The 5,919-nt window shown below is 37.3% G+C and overlaps 1 pseudogene; it reads left to right on the forward strand.

Annotated features, from left to right (window-relative positions):
* Positions 1-723: 723 nt before the first annotated feature.
* Positions 724-1,859, forward strand: LOC106750829 (annotated as a pseudogene).
* The last annotated feature ends 4,060 nt before the right edge of the window (positions 1,860-5,919 follow it).

Consider the following 5,919-nt stretch of genomic DNA (forward strand, 5'->3'; position numbering starts at 1 on the left):
CATTTAGGTAACAGGAACAGAAAAACAGAAAACGGAACTAATGGGTTTATAACCTGTATTTATACTATTTGTTTATTATTGAAAAGTTCTATATGGTTCTCGAGGTTTCTGAGAGTTCTAGAAAGTTTCAAATATTACTTCAAGTTCATCTAACACTTTACCAATCTGGAATGTTCTGTAAGATAGGAAAATATAGGTATTAGAATAGATAGGTACATTTTAATTTTAGTTAATATATCGTTTTGTTCTGAATTTATGTGAACAAAAAGACTCAGATTCGCCCGTTTTCCCATTGAAAATAGGTAAATATTACAATATCATTGTCCTGGTCACAAAAGCAAACTTTGTGGAAAATAAACCACTTTCTGTACTTTTGAGGCATAAGCAATTAGAAAATAATAATTTCAACCCAGGAACAAAAAATTAAAAGAAAATTGTTCACATAATGTGATCGAAGCGTCCAAAGCGCAAATCAGGTATCTATTTCTGGAAGAAAAATATTGAAAAATCATCGCGAAAAACTGTGTAACAACACCTCAGAACGTCGCATGTGCGCGTTTGAGAATTTCGCAGAGATAAACGGGGGAAAAACGTTTTCTACTGACGTGAAAAGCAAATTTGTATTCGCGAAGCATGTTTGAGAGATATTGGATTGTCGCTTCGGATTTACTGCTAAATTGTACCCATGCCAAGTAAAACTTGGTCTTCAGGTTGGTATCATGATTATGCCATCACATCAGCACTCTGCTGGGACTGCGTTGGGAGCTGCGAGGAAGAGAACATCTAGAAAGGGATAGGGCCTGCATAATAGTGGCGAAGCATCAGAGCTCGATAGATATACTGGATGTTCGACCTGTGGCCAGTGGTGGAAAAGTGCACCGTTGTGGCCAAAAAGGAAATCTTTTACGCTTGGCCGTTCGGCCTCGCCGCGTGGTTGTGCGGCATGATCTTTATCGACAGAATGAATTCCGAGTCTGCGCGATCCGTCCCCAACAACGCCACGCAGAAACTTGGTCAATGGCCAATGAAACGAGTCGTAGAGCATCTGAAGATAAACTTAAGACGGTCTTAAATATAAAATTCGACTATAAATACTGGCTTTAGGCCAATGAATTGATATTCGACAATTCTTTTGTTTAAGAATCATTTATTTTCTTATGCTCTAAAATTTCGTTAACTTTTACATCATTAAGTTTTTAATTTATCCTTGTTAAATTTTAATAATATTTTTTTATTCTCTATTTGAAACTTTAGAATTAATAAATCTTACGAGTTTAAACATTACGGATCATTCAGCTGAAATTCAAATCTACTTATTAAAGACACAAACTTTTTTAGAGGTTTTCATGTTTTCACCGCTAGATGGCGCCAGGTAGTCAAGATTGTGGCACCAAGCTAGGGACAATTCATTTCCTTAGTACTTCCAACGAAAAAGTGGAATAGGCGTTAGAGAATCTTCGAGGCGGTTAGTTAGTCCAGAAATAGTACTTGAAGCATACAGAAAGCGTAAAATACGAAACAAAGACTTACGTTTAACTATGTCGGTTGTAGCGAGTTATGTTTAAGAAAATACTTGTATTCAAGAAGGGAAAATATAAAAGTTCTGCTGTAAAAAGTACGTAACCTGCCTTTATTGAATACGTATAATTAGTTCCCAAGAAGAGTTACCGGGGACTTGACTCCTACTTCGAAAATAAACGAATATAGGCGGAACCAACCGCCACAAAGTAATATAGTCAAACGACTTTTTATCCTGAAACGATTCGGCATCAAATTAAAAGACTTTCATTTTCAATTTGCACAATTCGACGACAAGTTAAGCGAAACTTTTTTTGTATGCGAATAAAATATGTATTCAAGTCAGATAAACGTTTTCTTTTTTAGTAGTGTGATCGAACAACAATTTAATAAACTTTTGTTTCTTGTGACCTGAATTTTATATTGCTAGAAATAAGACTCTGAAAAAATGTACAGACAATTCGAATAAAGTATATATGTAATTATGCGAATATTGTTACTTTTAACATTGTCTAATTTCTTCTGTGCTCTTTTATTTCCTTCTTTTTCTTTTACGAATTGTTTATGTATATTTATTTAAGGAGAGTGTAAAGTTAATGATATCAATGTTCTCTTTTTGAGATATTTATGCCGATATTTTTGTTCCTATCCTGATTTACGATTGCCTGCTAATTTTCATATTACTCTAAAGTGTATTTTTTTACTGTTTTTTAAAAGAATGTAGGGTGACGAATTCAGATGGAAGCGCCTCCATCTAAGTGAAACTGAACACGTCGATCAAGATCAGTACGTCGAAAGAAAGAACAGTACGATATGTCGGCGCTTGTCTAATGCATTGCCCTATCCTATCGTTAAGAGTTAGTGGTTAATATTCCGTTTCGGACGGAAGTGTGTTCTCTGCCGGCGTGAGTAAAATAATCCGGCACCCACGAGATTAAGTTAGTTACTCGGGAAACAAAGTGTACGGTCGAATAGTTATAGTTGTGCGCTTTACAAATTTTATGAAATGAGCAGTTGTCTCTTCACGATTCCATCTCTCAATAGAGCACAGGAAATTTCGAGACGAAAGGAGTTAAGAATGTAGATACAATATGGCGGAAGTATTGGACTTTCTTCGCATTTATTCGTTATATGAACAGTGAGTTAACATTAGGCAAGTTTTCGAATTTTGTTTGTCAGTAGAAATTCACCGCGATTTTAAGTATCGCGAACATCGAACATTGGAATATAGGTTAGCGAAAAGATTAGTACGACTTTAACACACGATACATGATAAAATTGTATATAATAAAATTGTACCGTAAAACTGGTATTTTGGAGACTCAACCTTTTATATGCAACATGACTTATCGCATTCATTTCATTCGCAGGCAAAGCAGAAACTACAGCTGAAACTGATGAGTCCCCGAAAATCGGCGTGATACAGGAAAACCGGAGAGTTATTTGAGAAGTTGGCCTGAGAAGTTTATGTTGTTGGCAGATTGGCAGGTCTTAGGTACGTTCATCTGAGATGTTATAGGTGAATGTTTCCTATCATATATGGACCTGTAGTCGTGCATTTTACACGGGATGCATTTTACATAACAGTACTATGTATGCATATAGGATGACGAAAGATATTATAAATGTTAAACGTTTAATCGTTGGTATACCATCATAACATTAATTAAAAATTTATCTTATTAAAAAAATTTTTCTATTTTCTTATATTATTGAGGAAACTGTATATTATTAAAGAAATTATTACTGTTATTACAGAAATTTATTAGTACATATGCCATTATTGATATTAATTGAAGCAAAAGATTACTTTATTCTATTGAAACTGAAACAAGTACAATTTCTCTTTGATTTTTCAAAGATTTTTAGGAAGGATATAGATGAGAAAGGCATGAAGAGAGAGTATCAGACGTTACAAATATTAAAAATGATGATAAATTGATGAAAAATGAAACTCGCAAGTTCAAATCAGATTCAACGTGCTCTAATGGTATATCAAGAGTTAAAAGGACAGCACATAATTTTAACATTCGACGGATCGATAAGTAATTTTATCGTAAATATAAATATTCGATTTATAATTCCGAAAGAGTGTCAAGGCACTCTCGGAAGAGTTTCGGTCGAACGAGTTTGTGTGTCACGCGGATTCTCCCTCAAAATAACGTATTTTTCCTCGTGCGTTCATAAGAGCCGGCGAAAATTTTCGTCGCACCAGGATGTCGAATTGCGGTCAACGAGATGCAACGAGATGCAACCGTCATTCTGTTTCTGCTAGTCGAGCGGGCGAGTTTCTTCGAGATACTGTTTCGCAATACCCACCGCTATCTATCTGCGCTATCGCGAATACGTACATGCCGCCGCGTGTATATACTTTACTAAATGTACATCAAGTCGTAATAGAGACGAGTAGGTTTACCGCCATTCTGCGCCTCGGTCCTCACAGGCCTCGACTAGGTTTTGCCCTATTTGGGGCCGAAGAGGAAAAGGAGTCCGCATCTGCCCGCGCGCTCGTTGATCTCGCTCCCATACCGTCTACGTACCGTCCGCCTCTAAGTGGCAGACACACAGGTAGTTCTCTATTAACGCGGAAATTCCGCAAAACTCTCATGCACGTTCGTGTTCGCGGAAACTCGGTAGGGGGTGGACCCAGAAAGTTTCATGAAAACTTTCTCGCACTTGCTTCGCTCACGGAAAAATTATCGGCCTGGCGCGGCCGAACCCTCCGTACTTTGCAATAATTTAACATTCGCCGAAATGAATGCGGGGACATACCTCACCTATGTAAATCAATTTTCCGCAAAGAACCAAGTGTGCAGGAAGAATTTAATTATTCGTACTTCCACTCAAAGTATGATAACGCCATTGTACATGAAGCGAGATTTTGGTTTTACACAAACCTTGTAAATTCTGTCGAACTCTTGAAGAGCCAATGGAGAATCTCCAGATATCAAATTATTATCAAGAACTGCCGTTTCTACCACGTTGAGTTTTAAAGAGAACCTTATTTCAGAATTATATAGTATTTTTGATATTCTACACGATAAAAAAATGTTATATTAAATGTAACATATTTCACACATGTTCTAAACGGTCTACCCAATTTGTGTTAATTTAATACAAAATAGGTATCTTGAAAAACAACACAGATATTATGTAAAAAATTAACACAAAATTAATGTGTTTATCGGCACTGGAGTATAAAATATATTATTTCAACATTTACACATGTTGAATATCGACTCAACACAAAATATTGAGAAATAACATAAAACACAATATGTTAACACAATATGTTAACACACTGATATGTTAAAAATGTTAGCAAGGACCTATTTTAACAACGCAAGTACAACATGTTTTTTATTATGTAACTACATTTTATCGATATCTATTTCTTTTTATATTGACTGCTATTATTAACTTATCTCGAAAGGATGTCGCACGCGCAAAAAGATCACAAGGTCCAAATGAAATATCTCGCGTTATGAAACGTTATGCCTCCCATCGAGCTTGTTTCTTCTCTCTCCTTTTTCCGTCCGAAGGAGCCGCAGAACCGCGAGTGCGCATCCCTTTGCACCTTGTTTGTCGCGACCGCGATATCACGTACGTCAAGCCTTACGTGAGTCGAGGACTGAGTGTGCTTGCACTCGTTCCTCGAAGCGACCAGCAGGAATCGAGCGGCGGAACCTGGCTGGCTGGCTGATTGTGTACGCGCGTCTGGCGCCGTGCTGTCGCATCCTATACAGAGAAGATCGCTTTCGCACAGAAACACACGGGTCCTCGTGGGTGTCCGTTCGAGGAGAGATAAGGAAAAAATAGGTCGGGAACTACCGTATCTATCTTGAAATACTGACGCTCAATGACGCGTGTCAGCGCACTGTCCGGCGGAATTAGCGCGGCCCTTCGCCGAGCAGATCCGAGACCTTTTCGGCAGTAGTATATAAAAAAGAATGAAATTGCCGACGATAAATTGTAATGAATATAATTGTCCGTGATATTCACACACACGCGCGCGCGCGCGCGCACATCGACCGATAATTTAATTTTAAATCCCCGATGAGGAAATTCGAAAATGCTATTTAGGACTCGCCAGAAAATTCGAGTATTTAATTTTCAATTATAAGTGGCGACGACTATTTACATATTTTACATCGCAACAGCTTTCTAATTAGTGTACCAATTACTGCAACATATGAGAACGTCCCAGCGGAACCAAGCGGTACCCTACGGAAATTTTCATTTAAGCATCGCGTTTCCCGACAAGAAAAAAAGGATAATTGACTGCCCAGAAGAACTCCCGTTTGTTTACCGAGGCTTAAATTAATATATTTCTTAAATTAGAAGTAAATTGTATTTATACTTCTTAAATAAAAATCTCCAATATTAATTAGATTAACGCGC

The sequence above is a fragment of the Dinoponera quadriceps genome, unplaced genomic scaffold, assembly GCF_001313825.1.
Source record: "Dinoponera quadriceps isolate SergipeBrazil2010 unplaced genomic scaffold, ASM131382v1 scaffold6616, whole genome shotgun sequence".
NCBI classification, from domain to species: domain Eukaryota; kingdom Metazoa; phylum Arthropoda; class Insecta; order Hymenoptera; family Formicidae; genus Dinoponera; species Dinoponera quadriceps.